The sequence below is a fragment of the Ambystoma mexicanum genome, chromosome 5p (assembly GCF_040938575.1).
Source record: "Ambystoma mexicanum isolate Mex_15411 chromosome 5p, UKY_AmexF1_1, whole genome shotgun sequence".
In the NCBI taxonomy this organism is placed as follows: domain Eukaryota; kingdom Metazoa; phylum Chordata; class Amphibia; order Caudata; family Ambystomatidae; genus Ambystoma; species Ambystoma mexicanum.
The window spans coordinates 769665116-769688423 of record NC_090930.1 but is presented as its reverse complement, the minus strand read 5'-3'; positions in this window follow the sequence as shown (position 1 = coordinate 769688423).

Genomic DNA, 23308 nt, shown 5'->3' with positions numbered 1-23308 from the left:
GCTGCATGTGTTCCAGCATCCTGCTAAGGACCTGTGTCACCGCCCCTAAACTGTCACGAATGAGTATGGCACTCAAATTTATGGCCGTAATGGTTGCAGCATTCGCCTCCCGTATTTCACGGCGTGTTTGTCCACCCTCGGCCACATACTGGTGCACCAGTTCAATCAATGAGTCCTGGCGGGCCTCTACCCTCGACAGGCATGCCTCCATGTCAGTGGGGGCTGTGGAGGTGGATGGTGCTTTGGCTGGGTGGACCATTGCAGGGCTGGCCTCTGAGGTGCTGGACAGATGAGGACTCTGCAGTAGAACCCTGGTTCCTGCATGGGGCTTGCTGGTGTGCCCTGTGTTGATTGGTGGGGGGTGGACTGGGGGCTTGGTGTGTGGGGACATTCGACATGGATGGTGCCGTCAATGTCCTTGTATTCCTCCGCGTGCACATCCACATCACTGAGGGGGGCTGTGGTTGCTGCCTCACCTACAGAACTGGTGGCAGCGGACTGCGTACCATCAGCCTCTCCCTCTGCAATTATTTCCGACTCTGTATTTGCAGTCTCATCGGCTGCTGTAATCTCCTCCTCAGCTGGCCTGGCCTGTACAGGTGCCCTTGGTTGCACTCTGGCCCGTGGTGCTGCCCCAGAGGTGGAAGGCCCAGTGCCCTCTGGTCTGGCCCTGGATGACTTGGAGTGTGTTGGAGCCTTTGGGGCAGGGTCCTGCCCTTCACTTTCAGCATCAGTGCCTGTGTGGGAACAAGAGATGCAGGGCATCAGTGATGGTGTTACATGCAAGATGCATGAGTTGGTGCTGAACAGTATTTCATTTCACATGAATTGCATTCTTTTAGGTGTGTCACACAGGGTACTTTCAGGGGGGGCATATTGGCATAGGCCGTGGCCTCTCATTCGGTAATGATGTGTACCAGGTGGTATACCGTTGTATTGCGGTTTGTGTGATATGTGACATGTCAATGATCCATGTGTGTTGGGTGTCTGTTGGTAATGGGATTGGCACGCAGCATGCATTTCATTGTGCCAGGGTTTGGGCCTCCATCTGGATATGGATTTGTATATGTGTGTATGATGGGCCATGCATTGGCTTGGCTCACTTTCACATCTGTTGTACTATGTCATGTTTTGGCCTACTGGGGTTTGCGGGGTCACTCACCTCTATCTCCCGATGTCGCTGCACCTCGTCTCCATTTCACCGAAGCCCTCATTTGACTCCATAAATCCTCATTGTAGGATCTCCAGCTAGAATAGCAACCCTTCACCCAAAATACTCAACCATCAACATTGATGGCACCAATATCCCCGTGCTGAAGCAAGTCGAAACACTGGGCGTGTACATTGACACCAGCCTGACTATGACCAAACAGATCAATGCGCTCTCCTCCTCCACGGCGTACACTGCCAAACGAATTGCTCTCAGCCGACAATTTCTTACCCCAGCTAACTGCCTCACCTTAGCTACGGCTCTGGTACTATCGAAATTGGATTATTGCAATGTATTACTACTAGGCATTTCCAATACCTAGCCAAAATGCAACTACTGCAAAATAAAGCCCTGTGGGCAGCTCTAGGCATAAAAAAATCAGACCATATCTCCAAGACTAGAAAAGATGCCCATTGGCTCCCCATCAAAGCCAGAATTATCTTCAAAACATTATGTATCACACACAAATGCCTGACCAAAAAAGGACCCATCTATCTCAACAACACTCTACATCCCAAAGTTGACAGGAGACCACTAAGATCTAACGACAAACTCCTCCTGACCCTCCCTCGCTTTAAAGCCACCAGAGGGGGGGGAAGCAGCTTCACCACACTAGCCCCCAAACACTGGAACACCCTGCCCACCAATATCAAAAAAAGCGCCCTCCTTCTCGGCTTACAAAAAAGTGCTAAAAACCTGGTTATTCAACCAATATTAGTATCTATAAACAAGTCTCCTTATCACTGCACACTTTTGTGAATTTTGTAAATTGTTTCTTAGCACCAACTGTTCATTAATAATGTAATGTAACTAATGTAATGATGTTTGTATTAATCTTTAAGCTGTCATATAACCTCGCCATGATACCTTAGGGTCTGGGCGTGTAACAAATAAATAAAATAAATTAAAATAAATAAATATTGGTTGTGCTGCAGGTCTCTTCCCACCCCATCAATTTTACGGGTGAGTGGGCACCCCCGCCTGTGGCCATGGCCCCCTGCGATTTGATGCCAGGATGTTACGCATCCGGAGACGTAGGTCATCCCATCGCTTCTTACAGTCTTTTAACTATGCGGGGGATGGTGCCAACCGCTGTCACCTTACGTGTAACATCCTCCCATATTTCTTTTTTTCTGAGTTGAACTTCCCATTTGATGTTGTTGGCGAACACCTCATCTGCATGGGATGCAAGAGTATCAGCAAGCATGTTGAGTTCCTCGTCAGAGAAGCGCTTCTTGCGCAGGTGGGGGGTGGTCTTGCGGGTTGCCTTGCACATGCTGGATCGTATGGTCCTGCTCTCAACTCTGTAGCACTGCTGGATTGAGAGGATTGCAATGGATTGTGTTTTTAAAGATGGCCACTGGTGCATTTCCTGTTCCGATGCGATGACGATACTTCCAGGTCCGGTATTACGTGCCCAGTATTTGCATGATGTTATTACTGGGTCGTTATTACGGGGTTGCTCCTTGGCGGAGGCGGTATCGTGATGGCGCTATCTGGTGGTTGGAGGGGCTTTAGCGGCATGGCGGTGCAGCCATTACCGGCATGGGGGTTTGCGCGTGCTCGTGCACTCGTAATCAGCCGCTATTAGTGGCATCAAGGGTGCACGGACGTGCTATTACCACCATGCCGGTAATGACTCTGTTTTTACCTCCATGCTCGTAATGAAGTCCATAAAGCTGTTTACTTTTCCTTTTGCTGAAACTGGTCTAGGGAAATCAAAGCAGCATTTGGTGCATACACACTGAGCCTAACGATACATATGGCGATCCATTCTTGTATGAAATGTACATCACATTATAGGGATATTGTAACCATATTTTTCGTAGTACACTTAGGAACAATGCTATGTGATGCAACTTCCTGTTTTGTCAAGGAGTGAAAGGTTGTGTTCCATCGCTTCCCACGATATCACTTCGGGGTGGGGTCAAATTACATCACTTCCTGTGATGTCATCAGAGGTCAAGGGTCGTGTGATGTCACATCTGCTACCCCTGGCATTTTGGTGAAAGGACGTCCCTGATTTGGTGTAGTATTTGCCTTTATTTTTATATCTGCGTCGACAATACTTGTCACATTTATGTCTTTGAAACAGCAAAATGTGTGCATGTAGCTCACTATGTGTGCTTTCTGAAGGGATTTCACAAGTGACATATTTGTGAATGAACTGCAAAACAGTGGCATAACTGTCCCGACCAAATTTAGCAGCATCTTTTATCCATAAAAGCATGTGGATGTGTGGTGCTCCTCTGAATTGATATTCTTTTCTCCAAAAGAAGTCTTGCACTTCTCTGAGGGGAGGATTTGTTTTATTACAGATGAAGTGCAGCATGGTAATAAAGCGGTGATGGAAGTATCTTGTCACATTTACAGGGTCTAGAGAGCAGAGTTCTCCTGGTGTTTTCATGTCTAGCCCTGCTTTGTTTTCATTTGCTATGCGTAGGAAATCATGCAAGTCTTCCCATGCATACCCTGCACAACTTAAAGTGACAAACCATGTGGGTGGGCCAAGGTTGCATAGCATACACCGTACATCTGCATGACGTCAGAACTAGTATTGTTTTTTACCATGCCTGTTTGCCAAGATATTTTTGATACTTGACTGCAAAACTTCATCTTTGTCTTGCACCTTTCAAAGTACTAGTGTAGCAGCCATTTTTAAAAAATTAGAACCTGTTTTTAATGTGTGTGCAACTCCATAAAATAGAGATGGTAGTTCACTTTCAAAGAGGAGGTGCAATATGTATTCAACATTTTTTCTCAATGTAGGGTCTTCAGAATACATTTGTAAAGAATGGTATTCTGATGCTGTTATTTGTGTGCATCTTTCATCATACCTTCCCCTTTTTCCAGTAGGAAAGAGTAGAGGAAAGGCTTATGTTTCTGCACTTTTTCCCCATATGCTGATTGGAGATCCTTTGGCTTGCCACATTTGATATGTTTCTAGTGCATCGTCTATGCTGTTTTTGGAGTGCAGTGGGTGAATTGTATACTGGCCAAAAATATTGGATGCTGTAATTGGATCTACAAGTTCAAATTGGCCAGTTGACTCTTGAATTATTTCGGTGGTTTCTCACAGGTTTTCTTCAATGTTCATTTCTTTGTAGTATTCATTGTTCTCTTTAAGATATTGTAGGGATTTTCTAACTTAGTTTAAATCTACCAGCTACTGCCAATTATTTCTGTCTTTTGTAGGTACACCATTCACTAGAATAATCAAAGATTGATCTATTGACTGTTGCACTCTCAGAGTGTCTACATTTTCTTTAAGATTTAATGGCAAATAAACTACTTTGCCACAAATACCTTTCAGTAATTGGGAAGGAGACAACTTGGCTGTTTTTCCTTTGAAGGCGTATTATCGATTGACATGGCTGTACTGTTTGGATTATAATGCTCTCATAAAAATTGTGTTGGAATGGTTTTGGAAGTGGGAATATTTCCAAGTTATTAGTGATAGCCTGTGTAGGCATTTGGTTATTATCAAGCTTTGCAGTGCAGTATGTGCAAAGTATTTGTTTTTTGCTATAAGGTAGAGAGCTAATTGGAACCATTGGGATTCCTCATTGTCTTCCATTTTGTGGGATATATCTACAGTTTTGATGGTCTTTGTATGCACATTTCTCAGACAACACACACATACTTGATTTGGTACTTCAGCAGATGTGCATTTAAACTTTATTTCTTTTTTGTACATGTGTATTAGAAGGTTGGCATCTGTGAGGTTGTTGCTACTCTTTTTTAAAGTTGCTGGATTTTGTAAGTGCTTTCCCTTCCAAAATATTTACTTTGCATGTGGTCTATTTCTTCCAGGAGTCCCTTGGTCGTGCCATGTAGGAGAATGTGATTTAAAAGCTCCAATTCTAAAACAGGACTTTTCGCATAGTACAGTCTCTAAACGAGATTCTGCATATTGGAATGGTGTGTTGCTAACATTTTGATGTGAAAGGTGTTTCTGCAAGCAGGCACGGAAATGCAGGCTAATTAATGTCCTCGCAGTCCTGTGTATTTGCACACTGGAAAGGAGTCCATTGTTTGCAACATTTTCATTTTAATTTCCTCTTTTTCTTTCACATAGTGATTGCGGATTTGCCATAAAGATCTGAAGGATTGTATTCATACTTTACACATTGAGGTACGCAGCCATTTGTAGACAGGGCAGATTGGTTCGGTGGAATGGAGAGTTGATTGTAAGTTTGTTGGGGATATTCTTCCAATGAGTGTTTCTTCTGCCATAATGGTGTTGTCTACCATTTCATACCCTTGACCACTGCTATGTATGGCAATTGGGTTTCTCTGCTCTTGTTTGTATGCCTCTTCATTGAAATAGGGGTCTATGCTGGTTGTGTGAATACACTTACCAGCACAGAAGTTTGCAAAGGTGTCTATGTTAATATTATGCATGTTGCGAAGTACTTTTTGTAGTTTACTAATGAATTTTGCTAGTGGTTTCTTTCTGTTTAAAATTAATATCAACAATTTCCTTTTGATGAGCATTGCACTGTCTATGGGAGCTTACAGGATCCATTTTCTGCAGTAAGTTTAAAGGGTTGAGTGTGATTCCTCTGCTGTTCTGAAGGACTCTATGGTGGAAACTTTTTGTAAAATTAATTTTTTGGAATGCTTACCTATGACTACGTTAACATTGGTAGATGCAGTGCTAGCGCTACTGGTAGTTGTATTCTTAATACATTTTTTTGTAGTTTTACATTTTGAAAGAGGGGCCACACTCCATTCCCTGCTAGCTGGTTCAGTTTTGCTCATTGACTGTATTAGCTATTTTGTTTGAACATTTCATACAAACTCTGCTAGAGGAGGATGACTATTTTGCATGCTTTTAGTTTTATCTGCACTATTTTTGCATTGTTTTCTACAGAGTTGCTTTTTGTTAGGCATTCTCTTTTGTCTGTTGGAGAAAAAAGGAAAGTGCGGGTTTCAAAGTCGTGCAATGTATTTGCCTGCACTGTGTATGAGAGTATGCATATCAGGGTAGGCATACATAGTTGTGTGTTTGATTGTGCGATGGGCTTTTACTTCTGGTTGGTTTGGTTGTACTGGTATGTGTGTGTGTTGATGTGTGAAAGATTTGCTTCAGTGTGTATGACAGTGTACTGTGCATGGCATAAATAAGTAAGGACATTGCAATGTTTTTACAAATCTAGCGGGTGTTACAAGACTGGTGTTCACATGAGAATACAAAGAGTGGACCTCCTGATGTGCAATGAGTGAGAGTGAACAAATGCTGTTGGGTCGCATAGACGTTGGTAGGCTGTAATATGGCAGCATGTCACTGTCTGAGTAACAGGAATGCTACTACTACAGTACTGCACTTACTTTATTGGATGTGAAGAGTAGGTTTCTTCTTGATTTTATCTTCCATTGGAGACGTTTCTGTGTTTCAGGAGGCTGTTCTTCCTGCAATTGCGAAAGAAGGAAGTTAGTGGGTATGTGTGTTAATGGCACAATAATTGTAGTAGGAGAACATATTATTACACATTGCAGGATGATTTGTTGGGAGGCAGAGTTAGTAATATTGCATGTGATTACGAATATGGTTGTAACACTGCTGTTGGTCCTGATAGGTTGGCACTACATTGTAAAAACCTGTTAGGCAGTAAGCTCCCCAGTGTCACTAGGATATTGCAGGCCATGTTGGCCTGGAAAGTCTGGTGTTGGAAAATATTAGTCAGTATGTGTGTGCAATTAACAGCTCTGCATAGTAACGGGGACTTGGGAGCATCAACATTGTTGGTATGGGGGTCAGTGGTACATTGATAAGTATGCCCTACAGGGTGGTGCTTTTTCAAGTGTCTGAGTTGTTGCCAGCACTACTTGCATTGGAAATGGAGTAGTGCAAGTCCTAGTAGTGTGAGAAAAAGGTAGAAGCCCAGAACGATGTACAGATTAGAAAGAAGAATGTGAGTCTAAGGAATTGTATTAACTTTCCCACACATACATGCTTGTTACATGAGTGCCATTGCAGTATGTTGCAGAATCCTTTCTGTTGCTTTCATTTAGTTATCACAATTTACAGATAGCACTGTTGCCACTGTTACATCCATGTGTTTGCTTTCCTTCAAATGGTGCTGAAATGAGTACTTGTAAGTGCAGTGCATTTTATTAATTGTGCAATCTATCTACTTGCCATGCTTTTGTAACATACATGCAGTTTTTGTTTTCTGTGTGCATTCTGGGCATTTTACCTCAGGTGTGTCGTTAAAGATTTGCATCGTTAAAGATTTGAATGGGTGACATGGACAAGCATGTGTGTTGTGGTAATGTATTGAAGGATCACATAGGATCTGACACTTGCAGTTGCTTTGCAAATGTTCCCAACATGCTTTTCTTTTTTTTTTTTTTACAAAAGAATCACAGTTTGCTGCTAAAAGTGAAATGTGTGGTTTGCAACTGTTAAGCAAGTGGGCTATACAAGAAAACTTTGAAAGCACACAGCAGTGTAAGTAACTGCCACTTGATGTCAGGAGATGGGATACATGACAGTGGCCCTCATTACGACCCTGGCGGAAAGTAACTGACCTGACCGCCATAGCGTAAATAGCGTTTCCGCCATTGCACGACGGAGTAAAGTGCAGCTAATTCTGACCCATCGGGCACGAGCACTACGCCATGGCGGAAGTGCAAAGTCCGCGATGGCGGAAATGTCCCCAAAAGGCCCCTCACCGCCGTCGTACGGCGCCCTAGGTGCAATTCCGCCACCCATCATAGCGGTCACTGTAATGAGCGGCAATCGCAAAATACGGTGACCGTAAATATACGGAAACGGAAGTAAAAACATGGACCCGGAACGGGAAACAGCACGCCGTACACCTATAAAATCAGAATCCCAACACAACCATTAAAAATCCTACCCTGAGACACATCCCAACCCGTTAGCCACCCTAGTGAAAACAATAAAAATGGGAAAAGTTGCGAAAAAAGCGTGCGACCGCAAGTGGCAGGTCCACTTCTCCCATGAGGAACTCACCGTGCTCACAGAGACCCTCCAGGAGAATGCTGCCGTCGTCTTCTCGACGCAAATGACCAGGACGGCACTTGCGAACAAGAAGGCCATATGGGCCCTGGTGGCACAGCGGGTAAGTGCGGTGGGGACCGCACCCCGCAACCCACAGCAATGCAGAAAGCAATGGGACGACTTGCGGATATGCGTACGGAGCATACTATCAGCTAACCGTAACATTGCCACAGCTACCGGGGGAGGATCGGAATCACCCATCAAGTTGACCCCCTGGGAAGAAATCTGTGCCTCCACCATTGGAATGGAGAGTATAGAGGGAGTCGGAGGGATGGAGAAAGGAGTGCAGACATCCGAAGAATCAGGTAGGTGGGCCAAATAAAACAATGCTAAATCCACAATGTCCAATCATGCGAAGTACAAGAAACACATGTCCAGGAGAACGTCCACATACATTGGCCTGATAGCGCACTTTAAAAGTCACATTAAATACATAAATAATTAAAAATCCTAAAAACACCCTCTACACGTGCAGCATGCACACCCTGACTGCAGGCTGCAAAACGACTGCATCCTCAATCCACACAAAAATGAAACCACCTCCAAGGCCCTGACCCAAATCACCCTCAGGTACCACCCCAATGCATGTGATACATTGCCATTCCAATTTCCACAGACCCATAAATAACGCTCGCCCTCCTTCACTCCAACACAGGGTCCGATTCAAACGACGAGCTTCAGGACACCCCTACCAGCACACCTGCAAAGAGGGCCAAGACCAACGGCCAAAGACCCTCCACCTCAGCTGCACGGATCAAGACACGGCAGCAGCACAAATCAAGTGGCAGCACACAGGAGGGGACTTCAACAGGCACCCCAGCAGCCAGCATGCCCACAACAGCAGCACCACAGGTCCCCCCAATGGATGCCACAGAAGGCACTGCTTCTGGTGGCAGCAGCACCATAGGTAACACTGCATTAATGGCAGCATGCTCCGACACAGAAAACAGTGCTGTCGATGTAGGATCCATCCATGACCTGTCTCAATCCCCCTGTTTGTTTCATCCCGTACACCATGAGGACACCACGCAGGGGCACCCACAAGATGACGACTGCCCATCCCCCACAAGCCCTGTGGCAAGGCAACATGAGGTGATCAGCCCCTCTGTGACACCACCGCAAATGGGCATGGCCCAGCAGAGGCAACAGTCCCTCGACCAGGTGATCGTGCAACAGCAGCAACTGGCCACGCTCCTCAAGGAGCATGCTGATGAATGTGGGGGTACTAAGGCAGCCATAGAAACATCTACTGAGACACTTAGGGCAGAAATGGAGAGAAGTACAGAGACACTAAGGGCACAAATGGAGAGAAGCACCGAGAGCCTGAGGGTACAAATGGAGAGAAGCACCAAGAGCCTGAGGGGGGAACTGCATGCGACGTCCAAAGACGTATGTGCTGAACTTGCCGCTGTGCGCCGTGTGCTCACTGAGCTCTCACAAACCCTTAGGGACATGCATGGACGTGAGCAGGCAGAGACATCATCCGTTGCAAGTTCCGTCCAGGGCAGCCCCCAACGTAGATCTGAGAGGAACCTGCGCTCCACAGGCAGGGGTGCACCTGATACCCGGAGAGGGGGCTTGCAATAGCGTCTGCCCACTGACAATAAGCATCTATGGACACTGGTGTTCGGGGGGAGGTAGGAGGGTGGAGGGGGTGTGTTGGGCATTCTTGGGTGGCGGGTCGATGGGGTGTGAAACATAATTTCACATATGCTATAAACATTTCACAATCATCCAATGAGATGTGTGGACATTGATCTTTGTGTACGAGGCCTTTATAGGCGTACAGTCCATATTGTGCATGTTCCAGACACACACAGTGCCACAAGTCCCGTGTCCATGTATCAGCCACCAGGCGTGAGTGCTAGAAGCATGAATCAATGATAATCTGACGAATTTCACGGCCCTCCTGTGCCTCGCGGACTCCTTGAGGTGCTGCCACATCCCCACCCTCATCATGACCATCTTCAGGTGCTTGCAGTTCTGCGTCAGGGGGCATGGGCACATTTCTACGTACGCACATGTTGTGTAGCATGACACATGCCATGACCATCTTTGCAACCTTCTCATGGCGGTACAGGAGTGCCCCGCCAGACCTGCTGAGGCAGCGGAAACGAGCCTTCAGTAGGCCGAATGCCTGTTCTATGACTACACGGGTACGTGAGTGGGCATGGTTGTAGTCCTCCTCATGCTGGTTCTGTGGGTTCCGGAGTGGTGTAAGGAGCCATCTCTTCAGTGGATACCCGGCATCACCTGTATGTGGACAATAAAGGATGTTTGTGGAATGACATTGCTACGTACGCACCCCCCCCCTTCCTGCCAGGTCATTGGCGCATCACATACCCCACATCATCATGCATGAAATGAGACTCACCGAGTAGCCAGGATCTGTTCCCTGCGTGACGCTCCATGTAGCGTGGAATTGTAGAGTTCCTCAAGACCATAGAATCATGGGTTGATCCAGGAAATCGGGCACAACAATGTGTAATGATCCTGTTGGAGTCACACACCATTTGTACATTAAGAGAATGATATTGTTTTCGGTTGCGGTACTGGAGCTCCATGGCATGTGGGACAGCCAATTCCACATGGGTGCAGTCGATGGCACGAATGCAACCCGGTATGCCGGCAAGTGCATGGAATCCCACTTTTGTGTTCGTAATTTCCTGCTCCGAGCGTGGTAGAGAGATGTAGTCGTCTGCGTGCTTCAGGAGGGCATCGAGCACTTGCAATAGTGTCCGTGACAACAGTGGCTGTGAAATGCCATGCAACTGTCCGACTGTGTGCTGGTAGGTGCCTGTGGCCAGGAAGTGTAGTACAGACACCACCTTCAGTAGGGGTGGGATGGCGGTTGGGCTATCTATCATGCTGACAAGGTCAGCGTGTGTCATGTCCACAATGGCGGTTATGGTGTCCCGGTCCAAACGGTAGAGGGTGTGGATCTGCTCATCAGTGAGGTTGAACGGCTGAGCTCGGAGGCGTGGGATTGCGGGCTGCCTGCGTGGTGGTAGTGGCTGTGCTGGTGGGCCTTGCTGGCCCTGCCTTGCCCTCCTCCTCCTCCTGCGTCTCCTCTGTGTGGCCGGTTGTTGTAGTAGTTGGTGTTCGTCTTCTTCTTGAAGTTGGAGTACTTGCAGTGCTATCAGGTCCCCCAGGGCCAACATCGCTAGTCCTGCCGGTAGCATTTTGGAGTGGGTGTGGTTGTGGGAGGGGGTTGGGTGTGCAATTTATGTGTTTTCAGGCAGTATAGCCTCCACCTGTGGTGATTCATTCCACCTGTGCAAGCTGCAATCCCCTTTGGGCGAGCACGTCCCGCACACAACGCTGCAATTTGACGCATGGCATCTTGCTATTAAAATCATGTATTTAATCCCGATGGCAGTGAAATATTGGTTCATATGTTCATTTTGCTATGGTCCCATTGTTTGACATACTATCTTTACAGTCGCGAACAAACTTGTGAAGGGTCAGTGGAATGTAGTACTCGATTAACGGTGGACCCTCATGCAGCACTGTACCGAGGTTCACCGACGGGTGGGGCGTCCCATTTGTGAGTGAAGCCAGTTGCCATTTTCACACACTGCCGCACTACATGGATGAATATGTGATTTCAAGCGGTCACAGATGCCTTTTCGACGTGATGTTGCAAATGAGGAATTCGAAGGACAGCGCTTTCGGTTTTCAGCTAGCGGCGAGGAGACGCCCACAGGTCTGACTGCAGATATAAAGTTCTATTGTTTAATGTCCTTCGGACAGGGGCCATGGCGAGAATGCAATGATTGATATGAATAGTATGGGATGCGCAATAGCGTAGTGGACGATAAGGCCGGACGTTCCCAAATACATGTTACTTCACGACACTGGAATTCCGGGCTGGAGCACAGTGGATTTTGCAGACTGCATTACGCACAGACTCAATGGAAATTTCACATGTTATGTGAGTAAATAATCAGGCGTTTTCATACCGGGATGAGGGAATGATGTATGGATGCATGGACAGATGATTTAATTGAGAGTTTGCCATGTACATGGCTTTTTGGAATCTATCCCCTTCCCCTGCGCTATGTGATGCAGAGCTGCCATAGTGGGACCATCGTCTATCTGCCCTTGTTGAACCCTCCCTGTCTCGACGCGCCTTCAAACACTTGTGTCTATGCACGTTACTAATCCCATCTAATGGATTCTGTTTTAACAGACGCATGCACACAAAGACTCGTTTGTAATAGTGTTTTCACCTCGATTTATATAGTTATGATTCGCAAGTGATTTTTGGGTGGGAATAATCCTTTTGAGTGGGCTAGCATGCATATGGCTGTAGATTTAGTGTGATCATTGACGTGAGTAATTCAAATGAGGTTCTGATGCCCATTCTATTCTTTTTCATTTCATTTGGGTGACAGGTATCTCCTCCCCTTTTGCCGCTGCCATCTGTATGCCACTCCTGCAGATGGCTTTTACTCCCGACACCTGCTGCTTCGTGTTAATCAGTGGAGCACCATTACGATCTTATGGGACGATCGCCAATGGGCCACATGCCCTTACGCAGTACTAGTGGCTAGGAGCAACATATCGACCTTTCAGCTGGACTAGTGCCTACCTAATGGGACGGCCCTGCGGTTCTAGGCGCTTCCATGTTGCCTTTTTGAACGTGAATGTAGCCCCTGTGTACCATGAAGGAACAGGGCGTCACACAAGAAGACGCTGGTCATTTATTGCGGATGCAGCCCACAATAATGAAATGTATTTTGGAGTTCATGACCTAATGGCTGTATGGGCTTGGTGATTTTGTTGTGCATTAAATTTCTATTCTGATATTAACCGTGTAGCGTTATTCTTTGCAAGTAATGTAGCATATTCCTATTTGTGGAGCGATGTATTGTGAGAAGATCTGCATTGGGTTCCGGCTTCTGAGTATAGTTGCGTGGTACTGTACTGGGCGCGTTTGCCAGTGAGGTCAGGGATAGGGGCTGCCATTATGACTGTTTTAATGATGTCATGCTCAGGGGCGGGGGATTAGCTTTTGTGTAACAGATGCCGGTCAGCCAGGTGGATTGGTGGAATGATGTGATTATCAGAATATGGCTGGTCACAGGTGCCTGTGTTTGCGTGCGTTTCTTGGAGGGAGACTGAGGTCATGTCCATTGGAATAGCTTCTGTATTCGTGCCATCTGTGCCCTGCAGCTCCCATTGGCCCCTCTTGAGATGGGCCTGGCTGCTCAGTCACTCTGCCAACTTGTGTGGTACATGCTTATGCTGATGGTTGGTTTGTTTACTGGCAAGAGTACAGGGCTGGTGCAGTCTCCCTCAGGATACTGCTTTGAATGTTGCCTTACACTGGTGTCAAGCGATGGGGGCCTGTTGTTGTTTTGTCTCATATTTCAGTTCATATTGCTGTACTTGAACCTTCACATGCCTGTGCTGCATCAGTACGGCAATGGTGACATGGCAAATATGGATGGCCACTCACAAGGCACTTGGGGCCCCTACATTCATTTGTTCGTTGGCATGCATGGGTGACTTGTACATTTCACTGGTTGCATTGTGTGACTTCATTGCACCTACGAGGAGTTGTGCAATGTGGCCAGGGAATGGTGTACAGGCACTCAGTAGGGCCATTTACGGTTGGTTCGCGTTGCCGTACTTCTCACCATGGCGGAATGGTACTTTCCGCCATGCTTGATGGCGTAAGGTAAATGTCCGCTAGGGTCAGAATTCGCGTACCGTTGCGCCATGGTGGTAATTACGGTTTTGCATGGCGCGCGTGCGCGTACTTGGTGCAGTTAGCGTTGCCGTTCACTACGGTGACGCTAATGGCATCGTACTTTACGGTGACGGGTCATAATCGCACCGAGCGCTATTCGATGGCGGTATTGCATTTCCGCCATCGTTTTTCGATTTCCGCCAGGGTCGTAATGAGGGCCAGTATGCCTATTGAGTAGGTTATGCAGGGTAAGTGGCAGGCACCCTCTTCATATGCATTTGTAAAACAGTTGCAAATGTACTGTACAAAATATATGCATACCTGTAGTTTGTGTTGATGATGCAGCTGTGGATGAATCTGGAAGAGTGTTACAGTACTTTTTGATGAAGGTGCTTTAGAATTACAGGAGGCCTGTGTTCAACAGTATATCTCAAGTGTTGCACTGTGATTCCAGATTAAGATGTGGAGTTCTAGGATGCGATTGGTGGATGGTAGTGTGACTGCTTACGAGTAGCCAATGAGGGTGTTCTGCAAAGCCTGAAGTGGAAAGGGAAGAAGGGCTGCCCTGTGTTACTAGATCCACGGACACCGCTGGAGTCCGTGGACAGGACGTGCCACATCCGGGGCTTCTCAGCATGCCGGCATGGAAATGGGACTGTGAGGAATTTGACAATCAGGTGTTCAGGTTGTGCTTTACAGGAAGAGAAGGTATTATTGTCTTTCATTGCTGTGTTGGTTGTGTAGTGAAGATGGCTGGTGTCGAGAGATGCATAGAGTTACCTTATGGATAGTGGGAGATTCCTTTGTATGTGATCTGGAGAGGTATGCAGAGCAAATAGGCCTTTCTGCTGATCTTAGTTTTGGAGGCCTGCAGGTTTTGTGGTACAGTGTGCCTGCCCGCAATTTGCAGGGAGTGCTTGCACTTTGCACAGCCATGGCTAGTTTTGGTACTCCTGATGTCCTGGTGGTGCACTGTGGAGGAGAGCATTTGGGTGACATCAGTGCTCCAAGTTTGCTTAGTGTACTGAAGGGGTTGGTGCACGAACTCATGCTACTTTTTCCAAGTGCAAAGGTGTTTTTTTCAGAAATACCACCTCAAGCAGTATGGAGCAACCCCAATGTTCTTTGTCCCCAGCAAAATGCTGCAAGGTGCATCATTAATAGAGGGATGGGTGCATTTATGCGACACAATGAGATGTTCCTTTTCACTAATCATAACATTGATTCCCTTATTCTGCACTATTTCTCTGCAGATAGCATTTTGTTGTCTACCCTAGGAAATGCTATGCCCTTTCGTAATCTAAGGGATGCTTGCAGAGGTAGATGTGAGGCAGTAACGAGGAAAAGAAGAGATAACCCTCCAAAAATACAAAACATAAGGTGATTGTTTATTAGCACCTAAAAAAGGCTCTTTTTAGAGGCACCATTACAGAGGAAATCTCATACCCTGGGTTAAATTTCTCTTCACACCCCCTTGAATTGGCCGATTTATCTGTGGACACTGCGGTGGTTTGCGGATTGCACGTGCCACATCGGGGACTTTTGAGGATGGCAGGCATGGAAAAGATCTGTGGAGGCCAGGAGATTGGCCAATAAGGTTTGCTGGGTGTGGTGTGCAAGGAGAGAGTGTGGCAGAGGGTCTGTTTGCTTAGAAAAGGAGTGCAGATGGCTGTTGTTATGGCTGTGTCTTTTAGAAGGCAGAGTGTCTGGACTTTGGGGGACTCTTGGATACATTGGTTGCAAGTGTATAAAGAGCGTTATGGAGTGGCTGCACATCTTGGATTCCATCCTGTGGATGTGCACTGGTATGGAGTGTGTGACATGAAGTGGCTGGATTTGGTTATCTTTGTGCCATTTTGATGACGCACCATCTTTCAGCCATTATTATTGTTCATTGTGGAGGGAACAGTTTAGGCCATGTTACCAGTACCTCGCTGCAGTTTGTGTTGAAGGAGGCACTTGGGAAAGTCATAGACATGTTTCCAAACTCCTGAGTAACTTTTTCTCCCATTGCCCAGAGACAGAGGTGGCTGTGCTCTTCTTCATTTGGTCCACAAATGGAGAAAGCGAGGCACAATGACAACAAGGCTGTTTGTGCATTTTTGAGAGATGTTGGCATATCCTCCTTCCACAAAGAAAACATTACGTTTCATAGCACCAACATTTTATGCCGAGATGGAGTCCGGTGTGCAGTCATAATGTAGAAAATAAAAAGTCGAATGACAAAAATGTCGAAAAAAAAAATTCGAAAAAAACGTCGAATCTATTATTTTTTTATTTATATGTATTTTTTGGGTTTGGTAAGTATAAAAAATTGGTAAAACAAAAAATAAAAAAGGGGGTTTGGGGGGGAACCCCCCCATTTCGAAAAAAAACATATTGAAAAAAAAATGTGACTTTTTTTTTTCCCACATTTTTTTTTCGACATTATGACGTTCGACATTTTTGTTTTCGACCAAATGACTATAAACCATGGAGTCCATTTTACTGATGCTGGCAATCAGCTTTTTTTGCAAAATATCCAAAATGCTTTGCAGCCCTTTTTACAAGAATAGCAAGCTTTTGTGAAGTAGGTTTTGGCCACTTTAAACCTTCCAAAAACAAAACAAAAAATCAGAGCCACCACTTTCTCCTGGAAATGAATGCAATTGTTTTGATGGCGCCACCATCCACATGTTTAAGAAGTCTGCAGACTACCACACTGTCCGCAGACTTCGCAGACTGCGAAGGAGCCTGCACCTTTGTTTCGATATTTCTATTTTTTTACTGTGAAAAGTGGTTCTGATAAGAACCATTTTTTGGGGGGATTTTGTTGTTTTATATTTTTTGGGTGTTTTTTAACATGACACAAGGAAGGGAAGGAAGGGTACGGAAAGTGGCACCAACCACAGGGATGAAGGGGCAGGTGGGGAGAGGAAGATGTTGGTTGGACCTCATGGAGATAGGGGGCACTTTCCCTCATGCTCCCAGACCGTAGCCTCGAAAGCACTCCGGAATTGCTCACCGCTGCAGAGTGCCACATTGCAGTATATACACAGTACAGTGACTTTTGAAAGGTAAGGGTCTGCTGCAGTGCATATGTCCTGCAAGGCCGGTTCAGGGATCTGCTGCCCCACAGGAGTGTCCCTTAAGGGGCCACCCTCTGAACTGCTGTCTTGTGGCATCGACCTCAGGTGTCGCCTCATGGAGGTGGTCCCGTAGCTGTACAGCCCAGGCTTGCCATGACGCAGCACTCAGTGCATCAAACCTTGGCCGCATGCGCCTTGGGTACCCCCCAATGGTGGTAAAGAGCCTCCATACCTAAGACTCACATTGGCAGTTGGTAGTGGGGACTTCCACTACCTCATCCTTGTCCTCTTCTTGTTTCCCCTCTACATCACCATGCCTGTTCCCCTCCCCAGGTCCTCCAGAAGATGGTGATGGTGCCAGCATCAGCAGAAGCATCAATGGGTGCCACTATTGAGTAAATAAGCAATTCAGCAAACCGGGAAACCGCCAGCAGCAATCCCGCTCGGTGCTCTACCTTGGGTATCCAAAAACAGAATGAGGAGCAGCACTGGGGTGTGGCCTTAATTGGGGGGCAGGCAAGCTGTGCGCAAACAGTTACGCGCTCCGCGAACATTTCAAACCCCAAGCTGGGCTCAAAAAGCTGCAAAAAGTCTCCATATTGCCAGGGGCATGATCTAGGACCTCGGCAAGGGTGAAGTTTCACTGTAAAACACTGTGGATTGCTCAACAAAAACATTTTTTAGGTATCCGGGTGCCCAGACAGTGTCCAAGTATAAGTACCGATAATCTGGGTGCGGTCACATGGTGACATAGCAAACGTTCACAGATGGGATGGCTGTCCGTAGAGCACCTATTGTGCTGGATGCGGTATGCGCATGCGCCCTGGTGTCAGCAGGAGAGGGGCATGATCCGCAAACTAATTAAAAGTGAGACACGTGCAGCGGACCTTGCCGACAGGCGCAGTGTTCGGAGGGCACAGGGGATCAGATGTGCATGCACCCAGGTGTCTGTGGGACAGGGGTGGGACCACCGAACTAATTAAAATTGCGACACAACTTTACGGACTTTGCGGACAGGCACTGTGTTCGGAGGGCAGAGGGTATTAGATGCACATGCGCCCAGGTGTCCGCAAGACATGGTGTAGGTCCCCGAATCAGCTTAAGGTACACCATGGCTTTGCGGATATGTCCAGACTGGCGCGGTGTCCGCAGGACACCTCCATCTCAATTGCGGACATCCCATACTGATGCAGTCTCCGTAGGACACATCCATTTTGATTATGGACAGCCCAGACAGGTGTGCTCTCTGCGGACTCCTAGCAGGGTTTAAAAACAAAAAAAAACACACACACAGCAAAAGTAAACACATCCAAAGGTTTTAAGACAGATCAAAAACGTTCAATTCGGAAAGGGAAGGGGTAGCAGAATGGTAAACATACACAGGGGAATTAGGGTATGCAGAGGCTGGTTTTCAGGAGAGGAGGGGATGGAGTTCTCATCATAGCGTCTCTCACTGCAGGGAATTTGCGGGAATGGTTGGCTGGGACAGGAGGAGGGGGTACAGGTACAAGCAGAGCAGTGGTACGTAATATTTCCCATTATATACCTTTCCATAAATACTTTTAAGTCAGCAAAACTGTTGTTCAATTGGTCTATTTTTGCCCCCAGGCTCATTAGTTCATTTCCCACACTGTCAGTTTGGGTATGTATGTGCCCATTCACTTGTAGAACAGCTGGTGCTTCCGGGTCATTCCCTAAATTTGCAGTATGTACTGTTGGTGAAAAAAACTTGTTTCAGTTACATGTGAAGCAATGTGCATTAATGTTCCTACTTTTCTATATTATACCAATCGAATTCTCATCCTTATTGCAACAGAGAAGCGCTACTATAGGCCTCCATTTTTCAGTTCTACTTTTCAATTTGCACTGTGTACCATTAGAATTACTATCGTCACTCATTTCATCAAGTGGGAAATTGTCCTCAAGCTACTCCAGGCTGCTTGCCATTTCTGTGTAAAAAACAAGAAAATGCTTCTTACTAGTCATGGGGCCTCATTACGAGGTTAGAGGTAAGGGAAAAATGATGCCTTACCTTCGGGGAGCAAATATCGGCATGCCGGTAATAGGAGAACATCACAACCCTAGCGGACATGCAAATACCGGCATCCCGAAGGCGGTAATCAGGGGCTGTACGATGCCGGCCATACAGGCATTGCGGACCACCCACAAACAGCAATCAGCAATCAAGCCAACTGCCACAGGTGCACACAATCACCACAGGTGGAGACAATGGAGGCTGGGCCAGTATTAAATGAGTACACCAACACACCACACCCCTTCCTACACCAAAATGCTACCACTAGCTGTTGCAATCATGGCGCTGGAGGACATGCCTATACTGCTACAACTACAGAAACAACACCAACTACAACAACTACAGCAGCAACCACAGGCAGCACAGAGGAAATGCAGGAGGACAAGGAGGGCGAGACAGGGCCAGCAATAACCACCAGCGCAGCCAGCAGTGCCTCGTAGGCAGCCACCAATCCCTCGCATCAGACCCAGTCCATTCAACCTAACCCCTGAGCAGATCCACATCCTGTACCGGTTGGAGTGGGACACCATCTCCACCATAGTGGACATGATACACAACGACATTGGCAGCCTCATAGAAATACGCACTGCCATCCCCCTGTTACTAAATGTGGTGTCTGTGATCCACTTCCTGGCCACAGGCACCTATCAACACACAGTGGGGTAGCTGCATGGCATTTCGCAACCATTATTTTCACGAATGCTGAACCAAGTGCTGGATGCCCACCTGAAGCACGCAAGCACCCACATATCCATACCACGGACTGCCCAGGAGATAGCCGACACCAAAGTAGGTTTCCATGCACTGGCAGGCATGCCCAATTGTGTTGTGCCCTGGACTGCACCCATGTGGAATTGGTAGTCCCCCATGCCATAGAGGTGGTGTACCACAATCGCAAGCAATACCATTCCATCAATGTGCAAATGGCATGTGCCTCCGGCAAGATCATCACACAATGCTGCGTCTGATTTTCCGGATCAACACATTATGCCATGGTGCTGTGTAACTCCAAGCTACCCCGTCACATGGAGCGACATGCTGGACCACGTGCCTGGCTGCTTGATGAGTTGCCTGAGTGAGCCATGGCAGTACAATGGGCTACTGATGTGTAGGGATACATACTCCACCTGGGTGGGAAAGGGGGGGATGCATACTCTACCTGGGTGGGAAAGGGGGATGCATACTCCACCTGGGTGGGAAAGGGGGTGCATACTCCACCTGGGTGGGAAAGGTGGGGATGTATATTCCACCTGGGTGGCAATTGACGGTGATTGGAGAATGCATGCAGAGCTAGACACTCCTGACCCGAATCTCCGAAACCCAAAATGACACAACACTGGCAAACATTTTACCAATTATGCATATCAATGACAACAAGTAAGAGGCACCACCAGCCACCATGGGTATGTCAAGCAATGCATGACTGAACAGGATTGCAACTGAGGCAATGTGGCTGGTGTGACCATGCACAGTGTATAATACACAGCATAAATGGGAGGCTAAACATTGATGTACAACCACAGTAAATCCGCCTCAGAATGCATTATTTCACCCTGCATCATCTATTGAACACCATCCAGACTACCAGACCTCATAGGAGTATAGTATGCATATCTAGTTAACATTCTTGCATACGTACAAGGACATGTGCATGTCCACCCAAATAGCTGAAGGTGGCAGCTCAGAGTGACACACACCTATTTGTCTTCGCTTGCACCCAACAAACTCCAAGAACCCCCAGTGAACCCCCACACCTACTCCAACAAACTCCAAATCCCCCAATATACTCCATAAAATGCTCCCCTTCACCCCCAACCATGTTCCCCACTCCCATTGTCTGCCCACCCTACTTGCGGGACTTTTTGCTGTCCGGGGGCAGCATCTCGGCTCTGGCGCACAGGGCTGGCGGGGACTGAGGATGCAGGTGTGGTGGCTGTTGATGAGTCAGAGGCAGGTTCCACGGCTGCTCCAAGGCGTGGCCGCTGCATGTGGAGCAGGATTGAAGTGAGTACTTGTGTTACTGCCCACAGACAGTCCCTCATCAGCACAGCTGACGAATTCACAGCGGCTGTGTTTGCTGCAATGGCCGCTGTGGTCCCCGCAATGGCAGTGGCGATTCCCCGCCTGGTCTCCTCTCCATCGGCAATGTACTGCCGCAGGAGCTCCAACATGGCCTCCTGTCGGGCCTCCACCCTCGACAGACTTGACTCCAGGGTGTTGGTGGGAGCTGGAGTGGTGGGTGGTGTGCTCACGGGGCCTGCATTCTGGGTGCTGTCCTCCTCAATGGTGCTCAGGTCCTAGTCATGGAGGCAGGGATCAGCACTGCTGTAGGTGGGTGAGTGCTCAATATGGGGCGAGGGGGTGGACAGGGGGCTTGGGCTGGGTGGACATGTCACTTCTGTGACTCCCCCTGGTCCACATTGCCATCCATGTCATCCTCAGTGGTGGCCGGCACATGTAGGGACTCCCCTTCAACTGGTGTGGGTGTGGGCTGCTGGGTCTGACCTGTGTCCGGCACACTGGCAGCAGGTGTTGTTGGCTGTGTGTCGGCTCGGTCAGGCACACTGGTTGTGGGTGTGGCCTGCTTGGCTGCCATGGTGGTGGTGGTGGCAGTAGCCCTTTTCTTTGGGTGGGATGTGGATGCCCTTGCAGTGTTGTCTTCCCTGGCATCTTCCTCATCGGTGCCTGGGGGGTACAAGAGATGCAGGGCATCAGTGATGGTGTTACATGCCAGAAGCATACAATTGTGCTGTTCACTATTCATTCAATCATGCAATCTTTTCTTACAGGTGTGTCACACAGAGTGTTCTGAGGGGGCATTTTGGCATTCACTGCATGGCAGGTGGCATTCCGTTGATTTGGGGTTTGTGTGATGTGTTACATGGGCACCGTCCAGGTGTGTTGGTTATGGGATTGGCACTCTGCATGCATTTCTGTCTGGCAGGGTTTGGCATGCAATCTGGACTTGGATATGTTAATGTGGGTGTGGGACATGCATTGCCTTGCCTAGACCCTCTTCCACATCACTTGTGCTATGTCATGGTTTCCCCTACAGGGATCTAAAGGGTCACTCACCTCCTTCTGGGGATGATGCTGCACCCATCTCTATCTCCCCAAATCCCTCGATCGACTCTGGATCGATGAAGCTGCTTTCGGTCTCCTCCCAGGGCATCATTTTTGCAGGAGAGTGGTGACCCCCGCCTGTGGCCATGGCCGCCCTCCTGTTGCTTGCCATGATGTTGCGGACCCTCAAGCGGGGGTCGTCCCACCTCTTCCGGCAGTCCCCGACAGTACGTGGGGTGGTCCCCACAGCCGACACCTTGCGGGCGACCTCCTGCCAGATGTCCTTTTTCTTCTGCTGGACCTCACGCTTCATGTCATGGGATTTAATGAGGTCTGCATGTGCAGCAAGAGTGTCAGCTAACATATTCAATTTAGCGTCGAAGAAACACTGTTTCCGCAGCCGGGGGGTGGTCTTCCGGGTAGCCTTGGACATCCTCAAAGTATTGTGTTTTTAAAGATGGCCGCCGGCCCATTTCCCGTTCCGACGCAATGACGTTATTTCCGGGTCCGGTTTTACGAGCCTGGTATTAGCATGTTGGTATTACCGGGTCAGTATTTAGGGGTTCCTCCTAGGTGGTGGCGGTATCGACGGGTCCCGTGATGGTGCTATCGGGGGATTGGAGGGCCTTTTGCGGCATGCCGGTATGGCCATTACCGGCATGGGGGTTCGCGCGTGCTCGCACACTCGTAATCACCCGCTATTAGCGGCGTCATAGGAGCACGGACCCACTCGTTCCGTCATGCCGGTAATTACCCCGTTTTACTGCGCTACTCGTAATCAGGCCCATGTACACAGAACAAACTGCACAGTTACAGGAAGAAATATAGTGTACTTACCTCTTACTTGTATTTTTCTGTTACTACGTTGAACTTCTCTGTGACAGTTGCTTCTCAGTGTGTATGCAAAGCAGCTCTGAGGTAATACTGTTGGAGGTACAGGTTATTTCTTTACTTGGTGCATTCCATTATGCTGCACACCCTATGTAATTGCACTGCTGCTTTTATAAGTGCAGAGTTTGTAGATCTACTTAATTTATCCTTATAATACACTTATGTGTTTCTCTTTAAACTTCTTCAGTTTCTTTGCTGCATGCTACAACACTGTAAGACAACCCCTGAGCAGGGGCGTAGGAGATACATAAAATCTGGGGGGGACAGGGGACACCTTGAGGACTTTCCTACAGACCCAAACCACACAGTA